The 25,194-nt window shown below is 40.4% G+C and overlaps 1 protein-coding gene and 1 pseudogene across 13 annotated transcripts in view; one reads left to right on the plus strand and one right to left on the minus strand.

Moving 5' to 3' along the window:
- LOC100467905 overlaps nt 1–1,311 on the plus strand; it is a 31,948-nt pseudogene extending 30,637 nt beyond the window's left edge.
- ASIP (agouti signaling protein) overlaps nt 1–25,194 on the minus strand; it is a 109,110-nt gene that overhangs the window by 39,903 nt on the left and 44,013 nt on the right. Inside the window, exon 1 of one of the 13 annotated variants that reach the window (XM_034640171.1) lies at nt 24,675–24,705. The exons of 10 other annotated variants lie outside the window; for them this stretch is intronic. The gene's annotated coding sequence lies outside the window, so the exon portion shown is untranslated. Of the gene's footprint in view, nt 1–16,903; nt 18,280–24,674; nt 24,706–25,194 lie in introns of those variants that run through there. 2 more of the 13 variants (XM_034640173.1, XM_034640169.1) reach the window with 2 other exon arrangements.

A 25,194-nucleotide genomic window follows, 5' to 3' on the forward strand; every position in this document is an offset into this window, starting at 1 on the left:
GCCGATCACGCCCTGAGCCAAAGGCAGGCGCTTAACTGCTGTGCCACCCAGGCGCCCCAACATTTGGTTTTGAAAGTGAGGGGTCAAATTTTGTAAGGTCTTACCATCAGTGGGACTTAAAACCTGTAATTTTAAAAACCAGTGGCTGGTTCTGGGAGAGCCTAGAGCGTAATAGGAAGCTGAGTACTCACCCTAAAAGAAACCACATAACATACCCTAGGAAAACGTCCTTGGATTACAGGAGATGAGACTATTTTAGGACTTATGAATGACAGTGTAGGAGCCAATGAGAAAGAAATAGCCCTAATGAATGGTTTTGATGTTAATTTACATCTTCTGTTATCCTTTTTTAAGCCGACACCAAAACGGTATAAAATTCTGGAAGCCAAAGCCTTCCTTCAGATCATTATGCTATTGAGTCACAGTTTCAACTTCATGGACTTAACACTGAGGAAAGTATGCAGATGGTAAAGCCAAGAGAGGTGGAAGAAAACATTGAGAATAGAGGATATCCTTGAAGTAACTGAGAAGGAGGGAGACTCAATTGCAGTAATCCTGTTCAGTGGGCTGTATTTTTACACTGCACAGTTCTTTAATATACCTGCCATCACAAGAGCTGGACAAGCAAAGGGTTGTTTTGTTGGCTTTGATCTAGCACATGCAGTTGGAAATGTTAAACTCCGCTTACATGACTGGGGAGTTGATTTTGCCTGCTGGTGCCCCTACAAGTATTTAAACTCAGGAGCAGGAGGTCTTGCTGGTACCTTTGTCCATGAAAAGCATGCCCATACAATTAAACCTGTGTTAGTGGGATAGTTTGGCCATGAACTCAGCACCTGATTTAAGACGGAAAACAAACTGCAGTAAATCCATGGGATCAGTGGATTTCAACTTTCAAAGCCTCCTATTTTGTCGGTCGGTCCCTTACACGCTAGTTTAGAGATCTTAAAGCAAGCAACTATGAAAACATTGAGGAGAAAATCTATTTTGTTAACTGGTTATCTGGAATACTTGGTCAAGCATTACTATAACAAAGATAGAGCAGATACTAAGAAACCATTTGTGAACATAATTACTCCATCCTGCATAGAGGATCATGGCTGCCAGCTCACACTGACATTTTCTGTTCCAATAAAATGTGTCTTCCAAGAACTAGAAAAACAAGGAGTGGTTTGTGACAGGAGAGAACCAAATGGCATCCAAGTGGCTCCAGTTCCTCTCTACAACTCTTTTCATGATGTTTATAAGTTTATCAATCTGCTCGCTTCTGCACTTGACTCTGCAGAAACCAAAAATAGCAGTGTTTTCTAGAACAACTTAAGCAACTGTTACTGAAAGCTTCTATGGTTATTTTACTATTATTTTCAAATTTTAATAATTGGAAGTTTTAAAAAACTGATTATACATAACTGGCAATGTTATAATATACTTTATAGAAAAATCTGATATATTTTTTCCAAAAGTGTGATTCTGAGAAATCCACATGTCTGTCCAATTTCTTCATGGTTGGTGAATCAAAGTTTTCACTGGTTCAAGCATTATGTACACAGTCTTAGCTAGCTGTCACATTTCATGATCAGTGAATGTTTTATGTTGATTTGATTTATAATTTGACAACTTCATAATATATGTATAATTTTTGTGTCAATTTTAGAAATGTTACTTTAGTTTTAATTTACCGAAGAGTTCCTTATAGACACTGTAATTTCATTGTCTGTGTATGATTTTGCAACATCCCATTCAACTCTAATCTAAGGAATAGAAAATACATTTTCTAGGGCAGTAGCTTTCAAATGTTTTGGCCACAATGCAGACTAAGAAATATAATTAATATCAGAGACTAGTATTTATATGTGTTTATGCCTTATTTTATTGATTCTAATATACAATTTTTTATATTTTAACATCTGTAAAAGAATTTTTTTTTCAATTTTCAATCAACAATTCTTATGATTGCCATTGACCATTCTTTCATGTTACCATCCCTGATGTTAGCATGCTTCTCACAATGAATAGATGATTTTTAAAAAATGGCATATATTTCAAAAGCAGAAGTGTCACAAATTATTTGTCTGCTATTTATTATTCATTTTATTTTATTATAACAAGTGTTGGTTAAACTTGGTAAATTTATTTCCCCACCAACTCAAAATGGTCCTAACCCATTTTACAAAGTTGTCCTTTTACTTGGCATTAGTATAATTTCTTATTTTTTTAAATTTTTTTTATTATATTATGTTAGTCACCAATTTCTTATTTTTTTAATGGGGACTTGCCCTGATAGAAGACTTTAGATGTTATCCTGTCTCTAATATAATAAAACAAATCATTCCAAGATACTTGCAATTGAGAATTAGAATTAGCAAAAGAGTGCTTCATCTCTCAACCTGTAACCCAAATCTATGGATCTTTCTTTCCACTAGGAAAACTACAGTTACATTCAACCTTATTGGACTTCCCTGGTTTCAGCTGTTGATGCTACAACCACTATTCATGAATTGGCAAAATACTCAACATTTAAATACCTGGGCAGCAAGAAAGATGACTACAACATAATTAGTGCCCCTGATGAACAAATTTGAATGAAATTAACTTAGACAACCACTAGAGTTAAATAAAAAGATGCAGAACGGACACCAATACCAGCATGTGCTGATATGTATTGAGTATTCACCCTGTACCATGTGTTGTGCTGATCTATTTAAATGATATCTTACTTATTTAAGTGGTTGCATAACTGCTTTAGCAAAGCTTCCCCCTCCAACTTTTGGCAGAACTCATTTTGTGGAAGGAAAAGTTCTCAAAACCCTAGAATTTGACCATATACAAATTCATGTAGAAGAAATCGTTTTGAATCTCACAGTGGTAAACAAAACAGACATGGTTTCAGCTCTCAGGGAACATGCAGCTTAGTGGGAGAAATGGGTAGTAAAACGTAGAAACATCCAAGTAAATATATGGTTACAAAGTGTAGTTTTTATGAAAGAAAAACAGATGATACTATAAGAGAAAAATCTCAGGGGTATTAATTAGATGGTCGAGTAAGGGAAGGCATATGAAAGTGCTTACAAGTTTCAGTTCCAAAAAATCATGCTAAAATTTTTTAAAAATAAAATATCATGTTAATCACATTAAAATTACATCAAATTATATATACTAATTATTCAAAGAATAATCAGCGCTATGTCTTCATCACACAGGTTAGGAAACAGAACATTAGAAATTCCTTTTCTCCCTGCTTGCATTCCTTTCCTTCCCAAATCCAGAGATAATCATCAAATCATATTTTGTGTTAATCATTCCCTTACTTTCATTGAAGTTTTACACCTATGTATGTACCCATAAGAATATATTAGTCAATTCTGCCTGTGTATGGGGGAAAAAAAAAAAAAGGAAAGAAAGAAACCACATGACCAAAAAGGGGGGTGGAATATAGTATACAGTGAAAAGCAGCAGTTTGCAAAACGCCTGGGGCATAGGGGAGGGAGAGTAGCTTACTCATTTCAGAGTGTGTTAGGATCACAGAGGGACTTCTTCAGGAACAAAGGAGCTAGCAAGGGCCATCTCCCTCCCCTGCTCCCCAGCATAAACACACAGCCCCTTGCAGGAACCAGCACAGTGTTGACACTCACGACCTAACTTGCTTAAGTGACCCTCAACTTAATATAGACTGCTATATGCAGAAAATGTTATATACAATGTAATGGAAACAACAAATCAAAAACAAGTAACAGATAAAAAATAAAGAGAAAGGAATCCAAGTATATCACTGAAGAAAGCCAGCAAACCATGAAAGAGAACAGAAAAGGATCAGAGTAGAACTACAAAAACAATCACAAAACAAGTACCAAAATGGCAATAAATAAACACTGTATGTTAAATAACTGGAATTAAAATAAAAACTTTAAAGTGGCAATAAATACATATCTTCCAAATAATTACTTTGAATAAAAATGGACTAAATGCTCCAGTCAAAGGACATAGGGTGATGGAATAAATAAAACCCAAAAACCAGTATAGATTGTGCTGCCAAAAGAGACTCATTTCAGACCTAAAGACACATGCAGATTGAAAGTGAGAGGACAGACATATTTATAATGCAAATGGATGTCAAAGAAAGCTGAGGCAGCAATACTTATATTGAACAAAATAGATTTTAAAACAAAGACTGTAACAAGAGATGAAGAGAGACACTATTTAATAATAAAGGGGACAATCCAACAAGAAAATGTAACAATTGTAAATATTTAGGCACCCAACATGAGAGTTAACAACAGTTAACAACAAACATACAGGACTTAATTGATAGTAATATAATAATAGTAGGCTTCTTTAACATCCCACTTATATCAATGGACAGATCATCCAAACAGAAAATCAACAAGGCAACAGTGGCTTTGAATGGCACATTGGACCAGATGGATCTAACAGATACATTCAGAACATTCCATCCTAAAATAACAGAATACACATTCTTTTCTGTCTTTTTTATTTTTTATTTTTTTAGAGAGTGGGGAGGTGCAGAGGGAGAGAAAGAGAGAGAATCTTCAGCAGGCTCCATGCCCAGCACGGAGCCCAGTGTAGGGCTCAATCTCACAACCCTGAGATCATGACCTGAGCCAAAGTCAAGAGTCCACACTTAACTAAGTCACTCGGGTGCCCAAGCACACATTCTTTTCAAGTGCACACGAAGCATTCTCCAGGATAGACCACATATTAGGCCACAAACCAGGTCTCAACAAATTCAAAAAGAGCAAAATCATACTATTCATCTTTTCTGACCACAATGCTATGAAACTAGAAATCAACCACAAGAAAAAATATGGAAAGAGCATAAATACATGGAGGTTAAATAACATGCTACTAAATAATGAATAGGTCAACCAAGAAATCAAATGAAATGAAAATGAACACACAATGGTCCAAAATCTTTGAGATGCAGCAAAAGCTGTTCTAAGGGGAAAGTTTATAGCAATACAGGCCTACCTCAAGAAAAATCTCAAATAAACAACCTAATCTTACATCTAAAGGAGCTAGAAGAAAAACAAACAAAACCCCAAACCAGTAAAAGGAAAGAACTTATTTAATAAAGATTAGAGCAGAAATAAACAAAATTGAAACTAAAAAACAAAAACAACAATAGAACAGATCAATGAAACCAGGAGCAGGTTCATTGAAAAGATCAACAAACTTGATAAGCCTCTAGCCAGACTCATCCAAAAAAAATAATAATAATAAATAAAAATAATAATAATAAAATAAAAAAGGAGGGGTGCCTGGGTGGCTCAGTCATTAAACGTCTGCCTTTGGCTCAGGGCATGATCCTGGTGTTCTGGGATCGAGTCTCACATCAGGCTCCTCCGCTGGGAGCCTGCTTCTTCCTCTCCCACTCCCCCTGCTTGTGTTCCCTCTCTCACTGGCTGTCTCTATCTCTGTCAAATAAATAAATAAAATCTTTTTAAAAATTTTTTTTAAAAAGGAAAGAGAAGTCTCAAACAAAATCAGAAATGCAAAAGGAGAAATAACAACTGACACCACAGAAATACAAGGGATTATGAAAGAATATTATGAAAATTATATCCCAACAAATTGGGCAACCTAGAAGAAATAGGTAAATTCCTAGAAATATATAACCTCCCAAAACTGAATCAGGAAGAATAGAAAATTTGAACAGATCAATAATGATGTTGAATCAGTAATCAAAAAACTCCCAACAAACAAAAGTCTAGGACCAGATGGCTTCCCAGGTGAATTCTACCAAACATTTAAAGAACAGTTAATACCTAGTCTTCTCAAACTATTCCAAAAAATAAAAGAGGAAAGAAAGCTTCCAATTCACTCCAAGAGGCCAGCATTACCTCGACCCCAAAACCAGATAAAGACACTACAAAAAAAAGAGAACTATAGGCCAACATCCCTGATGAGCACAGATGCGAAAATCCTCAACAAAACATTAGCAAACTGAATCCCACAATACATTAAAAAAAATCATTCACCTCGAACCAAGTGGGGTTTATTCCTGGGATGCAAGCATGGCTCAATATTTGCAAATCAATCAATGTGATACACCACATCAACCAACAGAAAGCATAAACACCAAATGCTCAGGGGCGCCTGGGTGGCGCAGTCGTTAAACATCTGCCTTTGGCTCAGGGTGTGATCCCAGCGTTCTGGGATTGAGCCCCACATCAGGCTCTTCCGCTGGGAGCCTGCTTCTTCCTCTCCCACTCCCCCTGCTTGTGTCCCTCTCTCTCTGGCAGTCTCTCTCTGTCAAAATAAATAAATAAAATCTTAAAAAAAAAACAAAAACCAAATGCTCATTTCAATAGATGCAGAAAAAGCATCTGACAAAATACAACATCCATCATGATAAAACCCTCAACAAAGTAGGTTTAGAGGGAACATACCTCAACATAATAAAGTCCATATATGAAAAACCCACAGCTAACATCATTCTTAATGGTGAAAAATTGAGAGCTTTTACCCTAAGGTCAGGAATAAGACAAGGATGTCATACTCTCACCACTTCTATTCAACATAGTACTGGAAGTCCCTGCCACAGCAAACACACACACACAAAGGAATAAAAGGCACCCAAACTGCTAAGGAAGAAGTAAAACTTTCGCTATTTGCAGATGACTTGATACTCTATATAGAAAACCCTAAAGACTCTACCAAAAACTACTAGAACTGATAAATGAATTCAGTAAAGTTGAGGACACAAAATCAATGTACAGAAATCCATTGCATTTCTGTACACTAATAATGAAACAGCAGAAAGAGAAATGAAGAAAACAATCCCATTTACAATTGTATCAAAGAGAATAAAATACCTAAGGATGAATTTAACTGAGGAGGTGAAAGACATGACCTCTGAAAACTAAGAAACATCGATGAAAGAAAACAAAGACAACACAAACAAATGGAAAGACACTCCATGCTCGTGGATTGGAAGAACAAATACTGTTAAAATGTCTATACTACCCAAAGCAAACTACAGACTTAATGCAATCCCTGTCAAAATACCAACAGCGTTTTTCACAAAACTAGAACAAAGAATCTTAAAGTTTGTATGGAACCACAAAAGACCCCAAATAGCCAAATCAATCTTGAAAAAGAAAAACAAAACTGGAAATGTCACAATTTCAGGTTTCAAGTTATACTACAAAGTTTTAGTAATCAAAACAGTATGGTACTGCCACAAAAACAGACACACAAATCAATGGAACAGAATAGAGAACCCAGAAATCAACTTGTGTTTATGTGGCCAATTAACCTTTGACAAAGGAGGCAAGAATGTGGAATGGGAAAAGGCGTTTTCAACAAATGGTGTTGGGAAAATTGGACACTTACATGCAAAAGAATGGAACTGTACCACTTTTTAAAAAAAAATATTTTATTTATTTATTTATTTATTTATTTGAGAGAGAGCGCAAGCATAACTGTGGTGGGGGGCAGAGGGATGGGGAGAAGCAGATTCCCTGCTGAGCAGGGAGCCTGATGTGGGGCTCAATCCCAGCACCTTGAGTCATGATCTGAGCCAAAAAGCAGATGCTTAGCCAACTGAGCTACCCAGGCACCCTGAAACTGTACCACTTTCTTACATCACACACAAAAATAAACTCAAAATGGATTAAGGACCTAAATGTCAGACTGGAAACTATAAAAATTATAGAGGAAAGCACAGGGAGTAATTTCTCTGGCATTGGCCATAGCAACATTTTTCTAAGTATGTCTCCTGAGGCAAGGGAAACAAAAGGAAAAATAAAGTATTGGGACTGCATCAAAATAAAAAGCTTCTGCGCAGTGAAGGAAACAACAAGACTAAAAGGCAACCTATGGAATGGGAGAAGATATTTGCAAATGACATATCTGATAAAGGGTTAGTATCCAAAATGTATAACTTATAAAACTCAAAACACAAAACACAAAAAATCCAATTAAAAAATAGGCAGAAGACATGAACAGACATTTCTCCAAGGAAGACATTCAGATGGCCAAAAGGCACATGAAAAGATGCTCAACATCACTCTCATCAGGGAAATGTAAATTAAAACTACAACAGGAAAAAAAAAACTATAATGAGATATCACTTCTACCTGTCAGAACGGCTAAAATAAAAAACACAAGAAACAGCTTGTGTTGGAGAGGATGTGGAGAAAAAGGAACCCGCATGCACTGTTAGTAGGAATACAAACTGCAGTAGCCATTCTAGAAAACAGCATAGAGGTTCCTCAAAAAGTTAAAAATAAAACTATCCTAAGACCCAGTAATCACACTACTGGGTATTTATCCAAGAAATACAAAAACACTAATTCAGTGGGATAATGAACCCCTATGTTTATTGCAGCATTATTTACAATAGCCAAATTATGGAAATAGTGTCCATCGATAGAAGAATGGATAAAGAAGATGTGGTATATATATAAAATGGAATATAATTCAGCCATAAAAAATAATAAACTCTTGCCATTTGCAATAGCCTGGATGGAGGTAGAACATAATGCCAAGCAAAATAAGTCAGTGAGAGAAGGATAAATACCATATGATTTCACTCATATGTGGAATTTAGAAACAAAACAAATGAGCAAAGAAAAGAGACACAGAGAGAGAAACCAAGAAACAGACTCGTAGCTATAGAGAACAAACTGATGGTTACCAGAGGGGAGGTGGAGGTGGGAAGGATGGGTGAAATAGGTGATGGGGATTAAAGAGTATACTTATATGATGGCTGCATCATACACAGAATTGTTGAATCACTACATGTACACCTGAAACAAATATAATACTGTATGTTAACTATACTGGAATTAAAATTAAAAACTTAATAAAAAATAAAAATAAAAAACTGGACATCAAAACATGTCACTTACATACCTATAATAAATATAAAACAAGGAATCAATCCAATGAATAATATGCCAGACCTCTACACAGAAAACTATGAAACATTATCAAAAAATCTTAATAAGACTTCAGTGAATGGAGGGCTATACCATATTCAAGGATAGGAAATTTTAATATTGTAAAGATTCCCGTGTTGATGTGTAGATTTGATACAATCCCAATAAAAATCCCAGGAGGGCTTTGTTTTTCTGGTGGAACTTGAAAAGTTATTCTAAAATTTATATGGAAATGCAGAAGTTTAAGAATAGTCAATATAAGAAGTTATTCTATCATGTACAATAATTGTAATGTATGGAATCGGCACAAAGACAAAGAAATAGAAAAGAATGAACATTCCAGAACCAGATTCATATATAAACAAATAGTTAATTATAAAAATGAGGGATTAACAGTCTTTTCAGTACATGATGCTGGGTCAACTGGATATCTCTTAAAAAAAAGAAAAAAGGAAATTTCACATCATGCCATACCCCCAAATCAATTCCAGGTGGACAGCACCATCAGACTATATCGCCACTAGCCACAATTAATTTAATTAAAAGTGAATAAAATTTAAAATTCAGTGCATCAGACATACTAGGCACACTTCAACTGCTCAAGGGCCACATGTGGCTAGTAGCTACCATACTGGACAGCACAGCTACAGAACAGTTCCATCATTGCATAATGTTCTATTGGACAGCACTGTTCTAGAAGAAGTCATAAGAGAATATCTTCTTGAATTTAGGTAAGAAAAAATGTCCTGGGGCGCCTGGGTGGCTCAGTCGTTGAGCGTCTGCCTTCAGCTCAGGGCATGATCCCGGAGTTCTGGGATCGAGCCCCACATCAGGCTCCTCCTCTGGGAGCCTGCTTCTTCCTCTCCCACTCCCCCGCTTCCCTCTCTCGCTGGCTGTCTCTCTCTGTCAAATAAATAAATAAAATCTTAAAAAAAAAAAAAAGAAAAAATGTCCTAAACAGAATTTTTTTTAAAAAAGATGTTAACTATAATAGAAAAGCTTGAATAATTGGACCTCATTAAAATTAGGAACTCCTTTTCAACAAATAACACTCTAAAGAGAGTGAAAATACAAGACACAGAATGGGATAAGAGGCAAGTGAAGTACTCAGCTTGGACACAAAATTTTTTTTAAAATATTTTATTTATTTATTTGACAGAGAGAGAGAGACAGTGAGAGGGGGAACACAAGCAGAGGGAGTGGGAAAGGGAGAAGCAGGCTTCCTGCTGAGCAGGGAGCCCAATGAGGGGCTAAATCCCACTACCCTGGGATCATGACCTGAGCCGAAGGCAGATGCTTAACGACTGAGCCACCCAGGTGCCCCATTGGACACAAATTTTTTTTAAAAGATTTTATTTAGGGGCGCCTGGGCGGCACAGCGGTTGAGCGTTCTGCCTTCGGCTCAGGGCGTGATCCCGGCGTTGTGGGATCGAGCCCCACGTCGGGCTCCTCTGCTGTGAGCCTGCTTCTTCCTCTCCCGCTCCCCCTGCTTGTGTTCCCTCTCTCGCTGGGTCTCTATCTCTGTCAAATAAATAAATAAAATCTTAAAAAAAAAAAAAAAGATTTTATTTATTTGACAGAGAGAGAGAGAGAGACAGCCAGCGAGAGAGGAACACAAGCAGGAGGAGTGGGAGAGGAAGAAGCAGGCTCCCAGCAGAGGAGCCCGATGTGGGGCTCGATCCCAGAACGCTGGGATCACGCCCTGAGCAGACGCTTAACGACTGAGCCACCCAGGTACCCCTGGACACAAATTTTTAAGGGGGTGCCCAACACGCAGTAATCAAGACAAGCGAGATGTTAATGCAATATTTTTAAAAATCATAATGCAAAAAAAAAATCCATGATGAACAAAATAGCAGAATTTTAAATAAAGATAAGTATTTCTGATGTTTCTTTTGCCTCAAGCCCCAATATGACTTGACAGCATTATGGGAGGGATATGATATTTGCAACATGTATACAACAAGTATCTATAATATTTAAAGAACTCTTATACATCAATAAAAATGTCAGACAATCCAACAGAAGAAACAGGCTCAAGACTTGAATGATACCTCATAAAACAAGATATCCGAATGGCCGATAAATATATTAAAAGATGTTCAACTTTGTTAGTCATCAAGAAAATTAAAATTAAAAACAAAAGCATTCCACAATATACCCACTAAAATGGCTAAATGTAAAAGACAGACAATACCAAGTGTTGATAAGGATGTAGAAAAAACATTAGTCTCAGACATGACTGGTGGGAGTGTAAAATGATTTTGGACTTTGGAAAATGACTTTGGAAAACTGGCAGTGGCTATTAAAGCAGAACTTACATATGTTCTGTGACTCAGCAATTCCACTTCTAGATAACTCAATATATATTCATATGAATTCATATATTCTTCAAAAAACTGTTCAAGAATGTTCCTAGTAGCACTGTTCATAATAGCTCTCAACTGGAAATCTAACCATCCACCAATAAGGGAATGGATAAACACACTATGGCATATTAATTAACGAAATACTACACAACACTGAGAATAAACAAAATATGACTACATAAAGTAACATAAATCTTTCTAACCAATATTAAGCAAAAGAAGTCACATATTAAAAAAGTACGTACACATATGTATAAAGCCCCCCAAACAAGCAAAACTTAATCAAGGTATTAGAAGTCTGTTAGTGGGGGCGCCTGGGTGGCACAGCGGTTGGGCGTCTGCCTTCGGCTCAGGGCGTGATCCCGGCGTTGTGGGATCGAGCCCCACGTCAGGCTCCTCTGCTGTGAGCCTGCTTCTTCCTCTCCCACTCCCCCTGCTTGTGTTCCCTCTCTTGCTGGCTGTCTCTATCTCTGTCGAATAAATAAATTTAAAAAAAATCTTAAAAAAAAAAAGTCAGTTAGTGGTCACCCTTGGAAAAGAAGGGACTTAAAGGACCTCAGGGGTCTTGTGGTGCTCATAATGTCCTATTTCTTTTCTTTCTTTCTTTTTTTTTTTTTTAAAGATTCATCCATTTATGTTAGAGAGAGAGAGAGGGAGAGAATGTGCACATGTGTGCGTGCTGGGGGAGGGGAAGAAGAGGAGAAGAAGACCCCCCACTGAGCGAGGAGCATCAAGCCCAACATGGGGGCTCAGTCTCACGACCCTGAGGTCACAACCTGAGCCAAAATCAAGAGTCAGATGCCCAACCAACTGAGCCACCCAGGTGCCCCATGTCCTATTTCTACATCTAGGTTCTGGTTTCCTGGGTGTGTTCACATGGTAGGAGACTTTTTTATTCAATAAAACCAGAAAATTTTTCAAAGAAAACTTTACTTAAAAGTATTTCCAGACCATTCAGGAGCCTAGGGAAGAGGGAGATGAGGATTTTAAAAATTAAGTTATGAAATGATAAAGTCAGCTACCACAACGTACTTTCTCTCTCTGACCTGGCTCTCTCTACCCCAGCTAAGGCAGTTACTTTTGGTTGTCATCTTACCCACAAGCATCCTTGCAAGTAGGGAAAGCTAGTCTTCGTTTCCCCATTGGATGCACAGGAGGATAGTAGCCCTGAGCAAGTCAATGACTAGATTAAAGCCTCACAGTTAGGGGTAGATGCAGTACCAAAAACTGGTCCCCTAATTTCTGCTCCTGAGCTTTGTGAACCAGGTCCTGCTACTCCTGTGAGCCAGGCCACCTGACCACTCTGAGGCTAGGCTCTAAGCCATGAATGCCTTCACTAGGGTCCAGTGAGTTTTTCTCTGTGTCCTTAATTTATAATGATGGCAAAGAGGGGGATGGCCTCCTAATTTATTTCAACTGAACAGACTTAACGCGGATATCCAGTCAGTTATCACTGTATACACTTCACCCCAGAAGCAAATGTCAAGTACTGCAGGTACAGAACATAAGAAGACAATTTTAAATAACCACTTTTCTCCCTTCTAAAAGTCCAATTACTGACTATTGAATGAGGCCTGATGGCACTTGAGAGCAGAGTAAACCAAGGGAAGAGTAAAACACATTAACACCTGGGATCCCATCTGCAAGGACTCTTTTTAAACAAGTGAAAAGAGTCACACTTCTCAACCTTTCATCTTTTAAACAAGATTCAAATTGTGATTTAGAATGTTTTGAATTTAGTACCTTTGCTTCAAGCTGATTCTTTTTAAAAACACCTGAATATAAAAAAAAGAGACTATGGACTATGAGAAACAAACTGAAGACTTCAGAGGGGAGGGGGTGGGGGAAGGGGATAGACTGGTGATTGGGTAGTAAGGAGGGCACGTATTGCATGGTGCACTGGGTGTTATACGCAACTAATGAAGCATCAAACTTTACATCGGAATCTGGGGATGTACTGTATGGTGATTAACATAATATAATAAAATAAAATTAAAAAAAAAAAAAAAAGATCCGTAAGCAAGTGTTTGGGGAACAAATGGAGACAGAACTGGTGGCTATCTAGCAGGCAATTTATTGCTGAATCCTGCCTTGTGGGGGCCATTAGAGGGGCTTATGGAACTGTCCACCCTCTGCCACACCCCATTTTTCTTCTTTTTCCTCAAGATAGCTGCGTTATGAACAACACACAGACCTCCAAGGGATAGAGGGACTACTTTGGCCCCCAGACCCAGCTACACAGGTAGTTAAGTTGGATACCTCTAACTTTACAGTTCTTTCCAATTTCCTCCCCAAAATCTGAATAAATCTTCCCTATCCAGCTGGTATCCAAGTCAGTTTTCTCTCAAATCATAATCTATTTCTTTGTGTATATTTTCCTCTCTAAATTGTATTCTTTTTTTATTCCAATCAAAGATGATACCCTGGGCCCTTCCCCTCACCCCCCATCTGATATTTTGGTTCCTATTTTTTAAAAATTTTATTTAATTAATTAATCTATCTATCTATCTATCTATCTATTTATTTGAGAGAGAGAGAGAGAGACAGCCAGCGAGAGAGGGAACAAAAGCAGGGGGAGTGGGAGAGGAAGAAGCAGGCTCCCAGCGGAGCAGGAGCCTGATGCGGAGCTCAATCCCAGGACCCTGGGATCACGCCCTGAGCCTAAGGCAGACGCCTAACGACTGAGCCACCCAGGTGCCCCTGGTTCCTATTTTCTATTTCTCTTTCATAAGAACTCTTCTTTCTTTTGGACTAGTATCGTGGCTCTGGTTCTTTAGCTGTTTTGTCCAACTCTGAACATTTGGCTTCTTTGCTTCCTGGTGCCGGCCTGTAATGGCACCTTTGTTAGAATGCTTTCCTATATGCAGAAGTGCTTGGAATAAAGAAACATTCATGGTAAAACCAAGAGATGGCAAGTTTTATGTTATTTTAACTTTTGAGATTCCTCTAGGCCATCTTGAAGAAACAGAAAACAGCCCTTTTTCCAGAAAGATTGCATTCTAACCCAGGCCCACTTACACAAAATGGAGGGTTACTGCACTCGATAGTAAAACAGCCAATTAAAAGTAATTGTCTCAATCCGGGTTATAAATTTCCTTATATTATTGAATTTTCAGAGCTCCAACTCTCATATGTAGTTTCCTAGACCACAGATCTGCCTTTCAAAGCCTTAACCTGACAGATAAAGAAACCAAATACTTCAACCTACAATTTACTTCGAGGTGAGTCTCCTTTCTACATCTGCCTGACAAGATGTTTGAATGACCAAATCAAAAGGCTATAGTCCCCCACCTCCCCACCCTGGAATTCCGGCTTGGGGCCTTTCTGCTGAGGATTGTGCCCAAAGTTAAGCCATCGGTGTTAGTGTCCCGATCCTTAGTGAGATCCCGGTGGTTTAAGCAGAAGAGAGGCAGATACGCTCCTTACCTTCAACGTGAGTCAGAGTCTTTTCCCTTATTTTCAGAGCAGTTTGGCCAAAGGAACTATCTCATTCTCAGGGCTCAGCTTGGTTGGGAGATTTGTAACTTCATGCTTCCAGGGTATGGTTCCATTACTCCCTGGACTTGCTCTTCATATTGTCCGTGTTTTCGGCTCATTGTTACATGGCCGCTCCCTCCATGAAGGTTCTTCTTTCCTACATGTATCTCAATAGAGCTCCGAGTTCTGACACAGTGAAGTGTAGAAATCTGAAGCCTTCTCTTCTCTGGTACCATCTCACCTGTCTACAAGGGGTGCTGGTGACCAGCTGCTTTTACAATAATTTAGGTGCTTAGATATTTTTTAAAAATTCTGCACCCAAAAAAGAAACTGTGATTCCGAAACTCCAATTAGTGAAATGTGTCAGGCAAAAATCATCTAGGCACCAAGGACTTGGGAAATTTTTTACTATAGAAGAAACAAACAAACAGACAAAAAATAGAAGATGAAAAGGAGGAAGGAAAGAGAAGGAGGAAGGAGGAGGAGAAGAGAAGAAATTGAACCTACATATACACTAAGCATAGATATTGTACTATACCAAAACACCCGCTGAGAAAGAGAAAGAAGAGATTTCTTCTTCCCACACTGGGGCTCACCTCTCACTATACAGGGCCCTGTCCCAGGAGTCGTCAGTAGCAGCTCTCTGTGGTCTATAACAGATAATTCCAGGTCAAAAGAAGGGTTCTGAAATCAAAATGTTTTTAGATCAATGACTCTCCAAATGAATCCAGGGATCTCTGGTGGGTCTGCAAAGATTCTTCCAATCGTTTTGTGGGCTGGGTCAAAATGCAAGGCGTAGAAGTGTGTTGGGTGTTTTTTCCCCCCCTTTGAAACATATTTTCCACTGCGGATTTCAAACAAAACTTAAAAGCCCCAAAACAAGCATGTTTAAAGGGAGCTACAAATAATTGACAGGAATTCAGCAAAAACACCTCAAAAATGTTTTCTTTTGTTTGCTGGCTTATTTATTTAATCTACTAAACAGGTAAGACTCTTTTGTCCTGCTCAAGTAGTCTAAGGACTAAAATTTTTTTTTTTTAAGATTTTATTTTTTATTTATGTGACACAGAGACAGCCAGCGAGAGAGGGAACACAGGCAGGGGGAGTGGGAGAGGAAGAAGCAGGCTCCCAGCGGAGGAGCCCGATGTGGGACTAGATCGGGCAACGCCTGGATCACGCCCTGAGCCGAAGGCAGACGCTTAACGACTGCAGTACCCAGGCGCCCCTAAGGACTGAAACTCTTAAGACTCACCAGTCCAGATGAAAAGGTGAACCTCTTTTTGAGGGGAGGAAAGTCAGGTCCTTTCTTCCCTGTTTCTCATTTCCCAGTGTCATTTACTTTCCGATCCTCTCTCAGCCCTGCTTTTTATTTCAATGCCCGCATTCCTGAAGTCAGAAGCAGCCACTGCGGGGAAGAACCCTTTTCCGCAGCCACAGCTGTCTTGACTCAGGTTTCTCTTCCAGGGAGCAGGAGCTCAGGTGTGGGGTAAAAGGGATGTTAACTGAGGCTGTAGCTTAGCAAGATCTGTTTTTCTTCATCCTAGCCCCACAGCAAAAGTTAACCCCGATAGAGCCTGGACTGCTGGAGAGGACTTTTCGAATTACCTAATGACCCAGTTATTAGCCATAAAGCATGACAAAGCTACCAGGCCATGAGATCAAATTTAGTACTTATGGCTAGGTCTGCCTTTTCCTCTCTAACAGAGCAACGTGCACATTCAGCTATTTGTTGGACCAATTTGCACAGCCATAATTTCTCAGAAGGGTTTCAAAACAGGCTGCCTACCCCGTAAGTAAATGGTGTGGAAGCTGTAAATTGGAATGGACTTGGAGACCTAACTGGATTTTGCTGAAGCATGTGCAATATTATTTACCTATCTGTATAATTCCTTCATGTGTACAAAGTGCTCTCTGATAATTTATATGGCACCATGAATTACCTAGAATCTGTTAGCCCTCTTACACCTTTGGTGCAGACCCACCCAAGAATAAAGGAAATGATGTTCTTCCCACCTCGCCTGATAAAGTGAAAACAACTTGTGCACTCTTTCAACGTGATGACGGGGGGGGGGGGGGGGGGGGGAGAAAGAAGGAAAATGAAAAAGAAAAGAAAAAAAAAACAATCCCAACATCTGGATGGAATTTATTACATACCTCTCTGCAACCCCCTGGCTCTTGAATGTCTCAGCTAATGATTTTCTCTTCCAAAGTCTGCAGAGACTTAATGACTCAGCCTGCCAGGGAGTGATACTGTGCTGCCAGTTACTACAAGTTAGTTTAAATAAGCTGTCAAGATGCTGACCAAATCCCTGTCAGGGGGAGGTGGGGTAGCACATGCCATGTGAGCATACTCACGTATTTCTGTGTGGATACCCAGTGGGAGGAGTATTTGCCACTTCTGGAGAAACTGGAGGTTCTCTACCATATTGTGTGGTGTCCCAACCCTAGAATATGACTTATGGAGGCAAAGGCTACAAACATGTTCATGTCTTGAGGAGAAGATCTATGTTTGATTCCAGTTATGGCTAATGTTTCTGGATCTCTAGGGTATAGCAGAAAGAGGACCAAAATGTTAGAAGACCTGGTTTCAGCTCGGCCACTCACAAGCTTTGGGATTTTAAGCTAATTTATCTGCTTTTTCTGAGTTTCAGCTTCTTTATCAGTAATGTGGGTAAATACTATCCTCAATGGAGATACGGGGGAATGAATTGAGATAATGGTATGTAACGTGATCGTGGGGCTCCATGCACATGAACAGCATATTACCCTGGGGGGGTACATTGTGGCAAAGCAGAACTCTGCCTTGAAAAAGGAAGACCCCACAATTATAATAGGAACCAGGAAGGAGTCCAATGACTGCCAAATACTCCTGTCTTAAAGCAACTTTTTGGAGGATATTTGCTCTAAAGGCGGAATGGAAAAGGCACTGAACAGGAAGTTAGGAAATTGGTGTTCTAGTCCTGATTCTGGTAACAGAGCTAGATAAATCTGGGCAAGCCATTTAATCTGTTTGTGTCTGTTTCCTCACCTATAAATAATTGCCACAGTCATGCTTTCCTTTTCCAAAGCATAGTGAAGCTTAAATAAGATGGGGTCTATACAAGAAAATATAAAACATATAAAAATACAAATATAACTTACATGAGTCAAAAACTTCAAAAGAATCCTGCCAACCCAGCAGTGTGTAATATGCTCTGGCAAGCTTGTCTGAAACTTAATTTAATCCTATTTTGGTGGCTGACCAGAATATAACTGGCAATGCTCTCACTGAACTCATCCAAATAGCCAGTCCCTTGGGTTCTGTGTGTAGTCCTTGAAGGGCAATGAGAAATAATACTAGGAGATGAACAAAGGCTTGGCTCCAGCTATTCTAAGTCTCCTGTGAGTGCACGTCTGAAGTTTTTAAGCCATGTCGTTGATGGCTAATATTGAGGGGCATGTTTGGAAACCAATGGCTTCAGGAGCTAGCTCTCTGCTTTGACCTTAAAATACAGTGGAGCAAGTCAAGAGATATGGCAAGCAGGGAGGGGGTTAACCTTGCAACTTTGAGAAGCTTAAGACAAAGTCCTACCCTCAAATCACTCATCACTCAGAACCTTGTAAACACTGACTTTCAACAGCAGCCCAGAAGGAAAGCCATCTGTTTATCGGATTTTTTGTTTCCTTTCTCATCCAAGAAAATAGTGGTAGAAGAAAGTTAGGAAAACCCATTATTTATCTTATTTTTTGCTTCTGCTTTTTCTTCCACGAGCCAGCATATTGCAGATCTGCCCTGGGTGAAGAGATTATGGGAGGGGCTTATGGAACAGGCTATCAATTCTAAGGCACTGAGGGTCTACCCTTTCTTATATCAAAGGCTATCTGGAATGTTTCTCAATCTATGGGTCAGCCTGGGCCCTAAAGCAAAGGCATCTGCCCCAAACTCTTCTGCATGCACATGGGGACATGTGAACATAGATCTTTGCCCACAAATGCTGCTCTTTGCGGGGAGCCACTGAAGCTGTGGGTTCGGTGGGGAGCAGGGAGGTAGTGGGTGAACAGTGAGAATTAGGATTCAACCTTTCCTCAGGTGCCCTGGTCTTGGTCTGCAAAGGAAAAGACACTGCTAGTACCCCAGTTCCAAGCATGCATCATCTCCTCCCCAGTTTGTCCATAAATAATCCCTGCTCGCATATCAGTAAGGACGGGAACCCACTGGAACTAACATAAGCCTTTACATTTAAAGTCCCAAGCAGATCCAAATCCAGGCTCGCCACACTGGGTCCATACAGTCTACCCTTGTAGAGGGGTTATTAGCATGAATTTCTTTTTTTTTTTTTTTTTGAGATTTTATTTATTTATTATTTGAGAGAGAGAGATTGAGAGAATGAGTAGGACGAGGGGGAGAGGGAGAAGCAGACTCCCTGCAGGGCAGGGAGCCTGATGTGGGACTTGATCACAGGACCCCGGGATCTTGACCTGAGCCGAAGGCAGATGCTTAACCGCCTGAGCCACCCAGGTGCCCATGAATTTCTTTTTAATTCTTGTGGATTCTCCCTCAGGAGCAGCTTGGAAAAATCTAAGACCTCCTCTTAGAGAACCTGAATCTATTTAGATACATGGTAAGCAAGCAGATAAAAGGCTGCTTCTTAAATATTTTTAAGATGTGGGATATGTCAGTTCATTAGAGACAAGAGCAAATAGGAACAGTTTCCATTTGGGGGGCATCTGGTCAGGGGCTTTTAGGGAATCCTGATCTTCTAGGGAGTAGTAGTCCCATTCTTCCGGACTTTATAATTTGAACTTCCACCAGTCTGGGACTGACAAGAGTCCGAGTGGGCCAGAAGTCCACGGACAGGAGGCCCCTTGGCAGGAGGGCTATACTTTTGAGTATTGGGCTGCCAGGATTAGGGTAGGTGCCTCCTCCTCACCCAAAAAGCTTGTCCCTGGGGCACCTGGGTGGCTTGGCTGTTAAGTGTCTGCCTTCGGCTCAGGGCATGATCCTGGAGTTCTGGGATCGAGCCCCACGTCAGGCTCTTCCACTGGGAGCCTGCTTCTTTATCTCCCATTCCTCCTGCTTGTGTTCCCTCTCTCACTGGCGGTCTCTCTCTCTGTGTCAAATGAATAAATAAAATCTTAAAAAAAAAAAAAAAAAAGCTTGTCCCTTGGTTGGCCTGCCTTCCTCTAGTTTTTCAGGCCCTGTGATCTTTACTGCAAAGAAAACCATATGGTTTTGATTCTGGCTTCTGACTAACTAAGAGCATTTCATGTCTTTCGTAGCAGGAAGCCCTTTGGCCTCTTTAAGCATCTGCTCTGGCATCTAAGAGAGGATGCCAGATCTTTTGGGCTCTCTCACCAGCTGGGCATAAAAGCCCAATGGAGGGTAACATGCAGTGTGGAGGAGAGGTACCCAGAATAGCTGTAGGGTTGGGGAGACATTCCTGGGATTCAAAGAGGTGGACTCCAAGTTTAGCCACCTTTGGGTGTCTGTCCAGGGAACTGACTTTTCCTGCCAGATTTCCATCTGTGTCTTCTGGTGAAATGATTTAGCTTAGTGAGAAAGGCATTTCCAAAGCTGAGATTGGGGGCGCTGGATAGCTCAGTCGGTTAGGCATCTGCCTTAGGCTCAGGTCATGATCTTGGGGTCCTGGGATCGAGCCCTGCATCAGGCTCTCGGCTCAGTGGGGAGTCTGCTTCTCCCTCTCCCTCTGTGATATCTCTCACTTTCATTTCCTCTCAAATAAGTAAATAAATAAAATCTTTAAAAAAGGTGAGATAGGCCAAAAGTTGGGCCTCTTGCATCAAACAGTTAGCCAAGTTATGAGTGCAAAGAAAAAGTTCTTGAAGGAAATTAAAAGCGCTATTTCAGTGAACACACAAATGATGCAAAAGCAAAGCAGCCTTACTGTTGATATGGAGCCTGTTTTAGTGGTCTGGATAGAGGATCAAACCAACTGCAGCATTCCCTTAAGCCGAAGCCTAAGCCACAACAAGGCTCTAACTCTCTTCAATTCTATGAAGGCCAAGAAAGGTGGGGAAGCAGTAAAAGAAAAGTTCAAAGCGAGTAGAGGTTTGCTCAAAATGTCGAAGGAAAACAGGTGTTTCTTCATAACATGAAAGCGCAGGGTTTAGCAGCAAGTGCTGATGTAGAAACTGCAGGAAGTTACCCAGGAGATCTGGCTAAGATAATTCACGAAGGTGGCTACAGTAAACAACAGAGTTTACAGGGAACAGTCTTGTGTTAGAAGAAGATGCCATCTAGGAATTTCATAGCTAGAGAGAAGTTAATGCCTGGCTGCAAAGCTTCAAAAGACAGACTGACTTTTGTGCTAGTGGCTAATGAGGCTGGTGACTTTAAGTTGAAGCCAGTGCTCACTGATCATTCAAAAAATCCCGGGGCCCTTAAGAATTATGCTAAACTGGGACACCTGGGTGGCTCAGTCAGTTAAGTGTCTGCCTTCAGCTCAGGTCACGATCCCAGGGTCCTGGGATCGAGCCCCACAGTGGGCTCCCTGCTCAGCAGGGAGCCTACTTTTCCCTCTGCCTGACACTCTGCCTACTTGTGCTCTCTCTCCCTGGGTCAAATAAACAGCATCTTAAAAAAAAAAAAAGAATTATGCTAAATTTACTCTGCCTGTGCTCTATAAACAGAACAAAAAACCTGGATGACAGCACATCAGTTTACAAGATTTATTGAATATTTAAAGCCCACTGTTGAGATGTACTGCTCAGAAAAAAGATTCCTTTCAAAATATTATTGCTCATTGACAATGCACCTGATCACCCAGGAGCTCCGATGGAGATATACGAGATTAATGTTGTTTTCATGCCTGCTAACACAGCATCCTTCTGTAGCCCATGGATCAAGGACTAATTTTGACTTTCAAGTCTTATTATTTAAAAAATACATTTCATAAGACTGTAACTGCTATAGGGGCGCCTGGGTGGCTCAGTTGTTAAGCGTCTGCCTTCGGCTCAGATCAGAATCCCAGTGTTCTGGGATCTAGCCCCGCATCGGGCTCCCTGTTCAGTGGAAAGCCTGCTTCTCCCTCTCCCACTGCCCCTGCTTGTGTTCCCTCTCTCTCTGCCTCTCTCTCTGTCAAATAAATAAATAAAATCTTAAAAAAAAAAAAGACTGTAACTGCTATAGATAGTGATTCCTCTGCTCCGATAGGTCTAGGAAAATTAATAACCTTCTGGAAAGGATTAAACATTTTAGATGCCATTAAGAACATTTGTGATTCATGGGAAGAGGTCACAATATCAACATTAACAGGGAATTGAAAGAAGTTGGCTCCAACCTTCATGGTTTGAGGGGTTCAAGACTTCAGTGGAGGAAGTAACTGCAGATGTGGTGGAAATAGCAAGAGAACAAGAAGTGGAGCTGAAGGCATGACTGGATTGCTGCAACCCCGTGATGCTTACATGCATGAGGAGTTGCTTCTCACAGATGAGTAAAGAAAGAGGTTACTTGAGATGGAAACTACTCCTGGTAAAGACGATGTGAAGATTGTTGAAATGATGACAAGGAATTTAGAATATCACATAAACTTAGTTGATAAAGCAGTGGCAGGGTTTGAGAGGATTGACTCCAGTTTTGAAAGAAGTTCAGCTGTGGGTAAAATGCTATCAAACAGCATTGCACACTACAGAGAAATTGTTTGTGAAAGGAAGAGTCAACTGTTGTAGCAAATTTCATTGTTGTCTTACTTTAAGAAACTGCCACTATCACCTCAACCTTCAGCGATCAGCACCCTGAGTGAGCAGCCATCAACACCGAGGCAAGACCCCCCACCGGCAAAAAGATCAGGACTAACCAAAAGCATAGATTATGGTTAGCATTCTTTTAGCAACAAAATGTCTTTTAATTAATGTATGTACATTTTTTAGACATAATGCACACTTAATAGATTGCAGTATAGTTATGTTACACTATGGTTGAAGCCAAAAAATTCATTTGACTTGCTCTGAGATACTCATTTACCATGGTAGGCTGGAACCGAACCTTCAATATCCCCACGGTATACCTCTATCTTGTTTGTTTACCTGTTTTGGTCTGAGTTATACAACTGTAATGTAAGCTCCATGAAAATACCCCATCTCTCTTGTTCACTGCTGCATCTTCAGTGCCTAGAATAGTCCTGCAGAGCAGAGGATGTCCAATCAATATGTGCTGAACAATGGAATAAATGAATGGAGTGTTAGGATAGGGAGAGCTAGTCAAGGAAAGCTAAGTAAAATTGGAATGGTATGCATATGGCTAGAAAGAACAGAAATGATCAGGAGAGGAGATGGGACCAGTAACCAATCTTCTGAGAAGGGGTAGAAAGTGAAAATAAAAGAACAACCACATTTTGTCTGATGCCTTCCAGCTTTCATCATAATCAACAAACCTTTGTTAAGTACTTCCTGTGTGCTAAGAGCTGCGGATACAAAGGTGAATGAACTCATAGGTTGAAGAGGATGAGGAAAGGAAGTAAAATCAGGAGTTGCTCTTCCTTGAGTTCTCAAGACATTTCCTTGAATTCGCTGCCCGATAAAGAGACACAGAAGAAACAGCTACACGAAAATGGGACAGAGTCTATTAGAAGGGTTATGGAATTCAGTAAGGGGAACATTCAGGGGAAACTACAGAGGAGATAGCATATGGTTTGGGCCTTGAAGATAAGTAAAGAATTCATCAGACAGAGAGATAAAGTGTATTCCAGGCAAGGAAACAGCACAAGCAAGGACGTGGAGGCGTGAAAGTACTTGTTATGCCTGGAAAACATCAGGCAGACCAAATTGTTCCCAGAGATGAGAACAGAGTGTACATGATGAAATGGCTAGAGATAAAGCTAGAAACATGGATGAAATGGTGAAGGGCTGGTCTTATTATGAGCCATGCTAAAGAATGTGGCTTTGGTCATATCAGAACAATGTGGATTCTGCAGTGATCTTATATGACCCCTGATGAGTGGTGGTGGTTAGCAAGTTCTCTTCATCTATGACCAAAATCAATCAAAGGATTCTTGATTTGATGCCCAGAGGTCTCAATGCACCTCACAGGTGTAGCTTCAATGCAGTCCAGCTGAGGGTCTGGGAGAAGTGTTAGGCCAGGATACTGGGCCGCCAACTCTGACTCAAGGTCAGGGTGAGATGATTGTGTCCTACCAAGGGTCTCACACATAACCAGGCCCAGGCTACCCCCCATGTCTATCAAACTACAAGGGCTCCAGGTAGCTAAGGCAGGAGCAGCTGCCAATGGACAGACTAGGGTGAGATAAGCAAGACATGCATCAAGGGTGTAAGATTTAAGGCGATGTTGGGGTGCCTGGCTGGCTCAGTTGGTGGAGCACATAACTCTTGTTCTCAGGGTTATGAGTTTGAGCCCCACATTGGGTGTAGAGATTACTTAAAAATAAAAAATCTTTAAAATTTAAGGGGGTGCCAAAAATCTTAGTAATCAAAATAACAATATTTTAATGAATTAAGATAAAAACTCATGCAAAAGAAATCAATGATCAAGGGGGCTCTCTTCTGTTATTCCACTATTCAGCTCATTATTCAAGGCTTAGATGTGATCTTTGGGTAATTCTCTCATGGATTCTTCAAACTCCTTCCTCAGATCAGGAAATGAGAAGGCCTAAACCAAACCAGCTCCCAGGAATTGGAACCTAGGAGTACCAGCACCACCCTCCCCAGTTAACCTAGCAGAAGATGGCAGAGCCATTTGCGGCTTACTTCCAATCTGAAGCACTCCTCAGTCTGCGGCTGGTATAGTCTCAGTATGGATCTCCACAGTTTGGCCTACTGCCTCTTCCTGGGGATGCCCCACATTCTGGGAACAAGGTATGAGATAGGCTGTTTTTCAGTGTTTGACTGGCTAACCTGTTGAGGAATTAATGGTCTTATTTTTCGTGATATCACCCATTTTTTTCTTTGTGAAAGAATGAATCATTCCTACCTTTCTCTATACTCCCCATCCCAAAAGAGTGACCAGGGCCTTTCGTTCTGGAGATCAGGACTTTTCTCACCTCTGGAAAACAAACAAACCAATTCAACAGGCTTTTGTTTTTGAAATCTGGTGCAGAGTCTCAGAGGTTCCAAAGCTGTTGTTACTAAGAGAAGGAAGTGCTTTTAGGATTAGAGGAGCACAGAGGAGAGAGAAATCTCCTGAGCCTAGCTCTGGTGTGAATGGTGCTAAAGGGCATGGCAGTCTTCTTGTACAGCCAGGTCCTGCTCCCATTCTCCCACAGTTCCCCTGGGATGACAGAACCTTGAATAGGGTGGACTGTGTGCTCAGGGAGGTGAGCAAGGCACTGCTACTTGGGAGCCTTGGCAGAAGTCTCCATGCCCTAGCTAGGCTTAGAGAAAAGGTCCTAGAATAGACAATTGTCCTGGGCAAAGAGTTCCAAGGGTGGCAGGCACTGATTAGAGAGTTTCCCCAAACGCCTATAAGCCCCTGAAAAAGGACCAACATTGGA

This window comes from Ailuropoda melanoleuca, chromosome 13 (genome assembly GCF_002007445.2).
Source record: "Ailuropoda melanoleuca isolate Jingjing chromosome 13, ASM200744v2, whole genome shotgun sequence".
NCBI classification, from domain to species: domain Eukaryota; kingdom Metazoa; phylum Chordata; class Mammalia; order Carnivora; family Ursidae; genus Ailuropoda; species Ailuropoda melanoleuca.